The 8,480-nt window shown below is 36.6% G+C and overlaps 1 non-coding gene across 1 annotated transcript; it reads left to right on the top strand.

Annotated features, from left to right (window-relative positions):
• Nucleotides 1-2,153: 2,153 nt before the first annotated feature.
• Nucleotides 2,154-2,254, top strand: LOC118541231 (U6 spliceosomal RNA). The gene has a single exon (XR_004919996.1). It is a non-coding gene; the product is annotated as a U6 spliceosomal RNA (small nuclear RNA).
• The last annotated feature ends 6,226 nt before the right edge of the window (nt 2,255-8,480 follow it).

The following is an 8,480-nucleotide window of genomic DNA, read 5'->3' on the forward strand; positions in this document are numbered from 1 at the left end:
TAGTGGTTGGGTTCTCAGAGAAAGAGACAGGTAGTGTAAACCACCAAACTACCACGGCAACACCTCTGCGACATAGTCTGCTGTATTTCTCAGATAGGCTAGAGTCTGTTGGTCAGAAAATTACTGACAGCAGATTCAAGGGAAAGTGCACCTGTTCATGGGAGGATTGCTAGATAATTCTGGGGCCATGTTTTGGAACTACTTTATGTTTGAGTTAGCATTTTTCTTATTGTGAGTGCAGATGAGCATCTTTTCACAAATCTAAAGGTTATTTATACTGCCTATTCTGAACTGTCTGTTCATCCCTTTGCCTATTTTTTTCATATTTTTCATATTTTTTCTTATTTATTTCAAGGATATTTTTATGTAAAAGGAAGGTGAGCCTTTCCTTTGTAATATGAGTTACAAGTAATTTTCCCCAGTTTATCACTTGTCTTTTTTGTTTATAATATTTTACCTCATGCAGAAGTTATTTTTTAATGTGGCTGAATTTTATACTATTTTGTTTTATGGTTTATGGATTTGAGTCTATAATTAAAAAGGCCTTCCTCCTTTATAGGAGTTTACTCAAGTTTTTATATTATATTTTTATTATTATTATTATTTACATTTAAACACTATTCATTTGGAATAATTTGTCTTGATATATGCTTGAGATATGTTCATTTTTCAAAATGAACTGGAAAGGGCCACCTGGGTGGCTCAGCCAGTTAAGCATCTGTCTTCGACTCAGGTCATGATCCCAGGGTCCTGGTCAAGCCCTGAGTCTGGTCCCTTGCTCAGCAGGGAGTCTGCTTCTCCTTCTGCCCCTCCCCCTGCTCTTGCTCTCTCTCTCTCTCTCTCTCTCAACTCCTTTTAATATTGGAACCTCTAATTTCTTTTTACTTTCTTAAAAGCTCAGTGGTTGATATTTTAGCCCAATGTTACACTGTAACGTGACAGTGAGCATTATTTAATTTTTCCTGATGTCAATGGAATGCTTCTTGAGTTTTCCCATAAAACATGCTGCTGGCTCAGTGCTTTTTTTCAGGATTGTTAATATGCTGTTTCTTCCTGAATCTACCAAATGATGACTTAACAGTTTATAATATTGAATGTTATACTTGCTTCATAAAATGTACTTAGGAGCTCCTTTTTTTTTTTCCTGTGCTCTAAAACAATTTAACTAGCATTGGAATTATATGTTCTCTAAAGGTTTTGTGGAATTCCCCTGGGGAAACATTTGAAGGAACAAAAGCAACTTTTGTACACTTTCCATTTCTTCTTTGGAAATCTATCTGCTAAGGTTTTTTTTAAATCTTTTTGATGAATTTTGGTAAATTATATTTTTCAAAATATATTTTATTCAGGTTTTCAAAATAATTTATATAAAAACTTTAATGATTCTTTTTATTTCCTCTTGTTCTGTGAATTATCTTAACATTTGTGGTCTGAGAATTTTATAAGCTCATTTCTATGCCTGAAAGGTTAAATTATTCCTATTTTTATTTCCAGTTCTTGAAGGAAAATTTTCCATTAAAATATTATTCTTCTGGGCTTTATTTAATTCTTGCCACAACACTCTGCATGATAGATTTATCCAGATAATAATACTATCCTCTTATGAATATTAAAGTCTACTTTAACTGGATTTAAGTGAAATTCTTTCCTAGAAAAGCATCTTGATGATTATGTACTGAGTATTTTAACTGTTCAAATAAGGTCACAAGCTCCTCATAATCTTTCCTTGAGAGTACATAAGACACAGCTCATGTTATAAACAATACTTTAAGAAATTTTAAAGGATTTTATTTAACTTGAAAGGCTACCAATAAAAGTTCATGAATTCAACCAACTTACAAGTTATCTGCTTGAATGGAGGGTCTTAGTCCATTAATTAAACATTCCATGAAACTTGGGATTGCATATTAATCACTCAGATTTATAATTCCCAGTGTTTAGGTCATATACTTCAATAAACACAGTTTTCTCCACTAAACTTAAATTTCTTAGGGGACAATCATAATATTTACTTGAAATATTTATTTTCATTTATATAGTAAAGAGAGAATGTGTCTCCCTACTTTAAGAACACAGAAGCAGCAGGAGTTACGGCTTTCTTCTCCAGTGTTTTAACACTTGGCTACTTGTTTTCAAATAAATGTAGCAGATGAGTGCTCCATTCAGTAGCACATATACTAACCCTGGGATGATTCAGAGAAGATTAGCATGGCCCCTGCACAAGGATGACTCCCCAAAAATGTAGCAGTTGAGAAAGCGGGGGTGCTGAGAGGCTTACTGTGTTTCTCTGGGACACACAGTTATTAATGGCTGAGTTGAGTCTAGAGCCCAGGTTTTTCAACTTTCTCCCTCTTAGATCTTAAAGGTTAGTAGTGGAGACAGATATGTGAGGTGAATACAGGAAGTGGTAATGAAAACCTGAACAGGGCCTGGGAGGCTGAGCAAGATTTGCAGGAGAATGGAGGGCTCCCCACTAGAGGGGACCACCAGAGCAAAGACCCAAGGGGCAGAGTACCCAGGAGCAATGACCCAGGACTCATCCAGAAGCTGGATAGCATTGTGCGAAGTAAAATAAGCCAGCACAGAAAGACAAGCACTGCATGATCTCACTTATATGTAGAATCTAAAATAGTCAAATTCATGGAAGCAGACAGTAGAATGGTTGTTGCCAGGGGTGAAAGAAATGAGGAGATATTGGTCAAAGGGTACAAAGTTTCAGTTATGCAAGACGAAAAGAGTACTGGAGATATAATGTACAACATAGCGACCATAGTTAACGATACTTCATTATACACTTGAAATTGGCTAAGATGGTAGATCTTGAATTAAATCACACCCCTTCCCCCCACACACAAAATGGTGACTATGTACAGGTAATGGATACGTTATTTAGCTCGATTGTGGTGATCTTTTCACAATGCATACTTATATCAAGACATTGAGGGACATCTGGCTGGCTCAGTCGGTCGAGCATGGGACTCTTGATCTCAGGGTTGTGAGTTCAAGCCCCATGTTGAATGCAGAGCTTTCTTAAAAAAATCAAGTTGTATGCCTTAAATATTTTTAATTTTTATATGTCAAAGGTATCTCAATAAGGTTTTAAAAAGAAAGAAGTTAGATAGTAGGTATGGCTGGAGAAGAGGGTATGTGCCTGGAGCAGGAAGGAAAAACAAAGAAAAGAGATGGGGGCAGAGATCATGAGTTATTGTTGTTTTTTATGTAGGCTCTGTGCCCAGCATGGAGCCCACTGCAGGGTTTGAACTCACGACCTTGAGGTCAAGACTTGAGCTGATATCAAGAGTCGGATGCTTAACCACCTGAGCTACCCAGGCACCCCAAAGAAATGGAATTTTTTGTCCATGTGATAGGAAGCTTTAGACACATCCCTCTCAGGGAATGAGCTAGAGGACTAGATCTCAGGGGGTAGAAGGAAACTAACTGTATATACTTTATAGTGCTTAAAGTTTTTATCACATGCATTTATTACTTTTTAGAGAGAAAAAAATTCAAACAAAAATTAGTCATTAAAATCAATACAACCAAGAAGGATTCATCTGAGCAGGCAACCCCCGCAAAGGAAAAAGGAAGAATCCTGTGTTTATCAGTGAGGGCAAACTTCAGTTAAAAAGTTCATATTTTTTCGACTTAAAGAGGCTGCCCTCGAAGTGTTTCTGAGAAGCAGTTTAAGTCTGAGACCCTCTGGGCTGTTTCTTCTTTTGTGTAAGGCACAGATAGAAAAAGAAGCAAGTGATCTCAGGGATAAACATCTTTGAGACCTGAAACAATCAATATGATTTAATAATTCCCTATTATGCAATAATTCAGTCTCCAGAGAGAGGAAGAGAGAGGGACTCAATATCCATGATGCCATATAACCTCATTCATAAATAATAAAGACAAAAACTCCTGTTAGAACAGAGTCAGCAGGGGACAACAAGTTTAGAGGAGAAAATTGAACCCATCCACCAAGACTGTCACATTTCCTGCATTTTTGTGTATAAAGTCAGTGAGTAAGCCAGCTGAGAAGGCTTTACCCAAAGTGGCTGGAAAGTTTCTGGGTCCAGGATGCTTACAATGAAACACATGTACCCCAAATCCAGTTGATAATAGAGATTTTGTGATTTTTCGTCTCCATGTAATGGACAGACTGGATTTTAATTATGTCTGAGTTCTCATGACGATTCTGTGGAAAAGGATCTCAAGACAAAGTAAAATAAGCCACCTCTACACACAACTATTGCAAAAATCAATATAACTCAACTTTTCTCTCTGGACTTAACAGCATGAAGATGGCCCTTCTGTACTGAAGCATTAGTTCAACTGATACCAGAAATTTTACTTTAAAAACCAGCTAGTGCTCATTTTTGTGTTTTTCCCCCATAGCATTTGCTGTCTTTTAAATGAGTTCAGCAAGCTGCCTGCCTGTTCCTCATGTTAATCCTTTCAAGCATTTGAGATGTTGCCAGAGCATGTATTGATATTATAAAATCATTAGGTAACAGATTTTCAGTAGTTAATTCCCAGGAAGGAAGGAAGGAAGGAAGGAAGGAAGGAAGGAAGGAAGGGAGGGAGAAAGGAAAAAAAAAGGAGGGAAAAAGAATGAATGAACCAGCCACAAATCCTACAGAATGCCCTCCATTCTTATTTTTTTGTTTCTTTCTTCTTTTATTTTCCCATCCTGGTAACATTTGTTAAGAAAGTGGTAATACATTTTAAAGGCTATTATGTCTTAATATCACCTTATAATAATACGTCTTCATAAAGGCTTCCATTTCAACTTAGGAATTTAAAGGTCAGATCAATATCCACAGCAGCAAAATGACAGAGGTGCCTTTCAAAAGAACCAGGAACTACTTCTTCAGTGTGCTGGTTAAGTTTTCTGAGCATACTGATCAGGGATAAAAAGCAATGACAGGAATTAATATTGACTTTCTCCACATTTTATGGAAGATACAGAAATGATAAAAAGTCAGCGATTATTTTAGCTTCATGGTTAAATTTTCTGTGGTCTGTTTGTTAAGTAGATCATAGTGATTGTTTTCTTTTATCACCCCATCAAAGCAAGAAGCAGAGGAAATATTTTAAAAATCCTCCTTTGGAAGAATATATTGAAAAGAAGAAGCCAATGAAAAAAATAAGGGCGAAAAACAACCTATAATTGTTAGCTATAGAAGTCCTGATGGCCAGGCTGGTGAGTTTCCTCATCAGATTTTACCTCCTAAATCAATATCTTTCCCATCAAACTATGGAAAACTGAAAGTGTAGGAAATAAATGATGGGGGTAAAGTTTGTTGTTGTTTTGTTTTGCATTTAAATTTAAGTAGTCAGATAGCCTTCCTTAAATACTGACTTGCTCTTTTGAATGCAAAAATAAGACAATATTATATTTAAATGTTAATTTCATCCTCTGAACTATGTCATTTTTATGAATAATTCTTTCCCCTCATTTTTAGGAGTTTAGGGATTTGCTCTGAGATTTATATTTGTAACTTTTTCCATTTGTCAATAGTTTACATTACTTTAAATTATTCGTATCTTTTTGTGAGAATCTGACCAAATCTTATGTTTACAGGTGACTCTTATTCAATAATGGCAAAAATTGAAATTTTTCCCCCAAGAGAGTTGTAATTAATTTCATGAGTGTTTCCAGCTCACTTCCCGGCATCTCAGTAAGCTCATCCATAAAATTAAAAGATTTGGATGGATAATTTTTAAGGATAATTCTGCTCCTAAAATATCTATCTTTCTTACATTTATATAGTTTAAATGGACTATTTTTCTTCTCTTTAACTTGGTGGCCTACTTCAGTCGGCCCCTGCAGCAAGATTTCCTTTCAACATTTATCAAGTTTCACTCTCGGATTTCCTGTAATTATATTCCCACATTTCATTTAATGTCTTTTTGATTTAGATATAATTGACATACAACATTACATTAGTCTTAGATGTAGGACATAGTAATTTGATATGTATGCATATTGCAAAATGATCACCCTAATACGTCATTAACATCCATCACCATACATACATTTTTTGTGTGATGAGAACTTCTAAGATCTAATTTCTTAACAACTTTAAAATATACTATACAGTATTATTAGCTATAGTCCCACATTTTAAATGACGTTATCTATTTTCATCTCTTTGGCCACAGAGGATATCTCCTTTTAATGATCCATTAAACCAGTGGTGAATTTTAATGATCCAAAGTGTCTCTCTCTCCCTCTCTCTCCATTGAAGCAAGGCTTATTTACTCAGTTCTAACATCTACTAAAAAAAGTACCATCTTTGCTTCAGAAAGTCCAGAGGAGAGTAGCCCAAGTGTTAACAGTGATGTGGAGATGACTGTCACGTAAACACAAACAACAACGTTTAGGAATCTGTGTGGAAAGATGATTTGCAAGTAGTTAAATGTGGTGATTTGTTTAAGGTTCAATAACTAAAGTTGATAATCACAGAAAGAGTACACAAGTTGTGAGCACAACCATTCAAAACTAACAGTGTGATACTGAGCAGGAACCTCACTACACGGAGTAAATTCCATTTAGTGTACCCCTCTCTAGTTCCCATTTCCACAGCCAGAGCCCTCAGGGACCTTTAAAGTTACTTCTTAACCAATATGAAACCAGCTACATTAGAAGCGGGAGGCAACACTGAAGCTCGAATGTAGGGAAATTAGGAGGAAGAATTACATTACACAACCCAGACTAACACTTTACTTCCAAAATGGGGCATGACAGATACTGTAGTCTGCCCCCCAATATATGTTCTCCCTTTACTTCATGGTAATTGAGATAAATAACCAAAAATAGAAACCTCCATTTTTTTGCTGGGCAAATGGTTTAGGACATCAAAACTGCATTTCCCAGTCTCCCGTGTGGTTTAGGGTGGTCATATGTTTATGATGATGTTTTGGCCAATGATATGTAAGTGGAAGTTTCCTCTGACAGCTTCTCTAATGTTCCTTATGAATGAGCTCGTGCACACCTGTTGCTGAGCTTCATCCCTTCCTCCTTTCTGCTTCCTGGAACACAGATGTGACGTCTGTACCTGAAGAGAAGGGCACACACACGTGAAGGTAACCTGGTGAGCTGGGGTAAGTCCCTGATCGGTGGGTACATCATGGATCAGTGCTGCCTTACTGACCCTGCACTGCACACCTCTGAACTTTCCATGAAAGAAATATTCTATCTCATTTAAGCCACTGGTATTCCAGGACCCTAACATGTAGTGAAATCCCATCTCAACAAATATGGGTGGTGAGTCAAAATTCGATGGAATTTTATAAAAGGCTTATATAAGGCTGATGTGACAGATCCAAAACTGGGCTCAGGAAATAACTAGAAAGACTTCTAAGTTGTTCCTCATCTTCATGGTTGAGAGCCAGAAGCTCAATTGTCACCCCACAAACCATCCCTGTGGTCTTAATTGAGGGCAAAATCCTGTTCTGGATGATCATACATCCGACTTAATGTATTAATTCCTACAAACTTCTGGGAACTTTTGGCAGAATATCCTGAGAGCTAAGACTAATGCCCCAGAGCTGCCAAAATAAATACTTCTAATCAAAATAAACTTCTTCATAGTTACCTCAGAAACTATTTCTTTTCCAGGTGATTCTATCTATGAATAAAACACCTGTGAGAGACTGCTTCTCCTGGATATGGGGGTAAAAATTTGAGTAATGTATTTGAATAAATCATTCCAATTCAGTGTTCCACCGACTAAATGTTAGCAGTAGATATTCTGCCATAGTCTTAGGGTGAAAATTCAGATGGTGATGGAATTTTCCAACACTTCTGTATCAATTTGGATCTGTCCAACTCTTTCCATTGGACATTGTTTTCCATTTCCTAAATGGACCAGAGATCTCCATCATTTATATAGATTTCCTTTATTCGCCCAAGGAACTTTGACAAAACAAAAATAGTTTACAAACATTTAAAGTCTCTCTTCCTTGCAGCCCCCTATTGTCATCTCTCAGGTTGATAGTAAAAGGAAGCTTCCTTGAATAGTTCAGGATATCCTTTCTTCTAGTTTTTTGTTCTTGCATGTCCTAGCTCAGGGTTGCCTCTATAAATCACACTTTGCACCAACATGTAATCAATCGAGATGCTTTCTTACATCTCCTTTTAAGCAACACCATCTCATTTCTGGCCTTGTAGTCTCTGAGTATTTTTTCATTTTTACATAACACACTAATGATATTGTTCATTTCTAGTTTCAATAACTTACTTGCCTTTACTTGGCATTAGTTTATTTGGCTGCACTATGTACCATTGCTAGTGGGAATGCAAAATGGTGCAGCCACTGGGGAAAACAATTTCGTAGTTCCTCAGAAATTTAAACATGGAACACCATATGACCCAACAATCCCACTCCTATGTGTTACCCAAGAGAAATGAAATCATGTCCACACAATCCCGTACGTGAAGGATTATAGCAGCAGTATTCGTAGTAGCCAAAAAGTGGAAACCACTG

Source organism: Halichoerus grypus, chromosome 5, assembly GCF_964656455.1.
Source record: "Halichoerus grypus chromosome 5, mHalGry1.hap1.1, whole genome shotgun sequence".
Lineage (NCBI taxonomy): Eukaryota > Metazoa > Chordata > Mammalia > Carnivora > Phocidae > Halichoerus > Halichoerus grypus.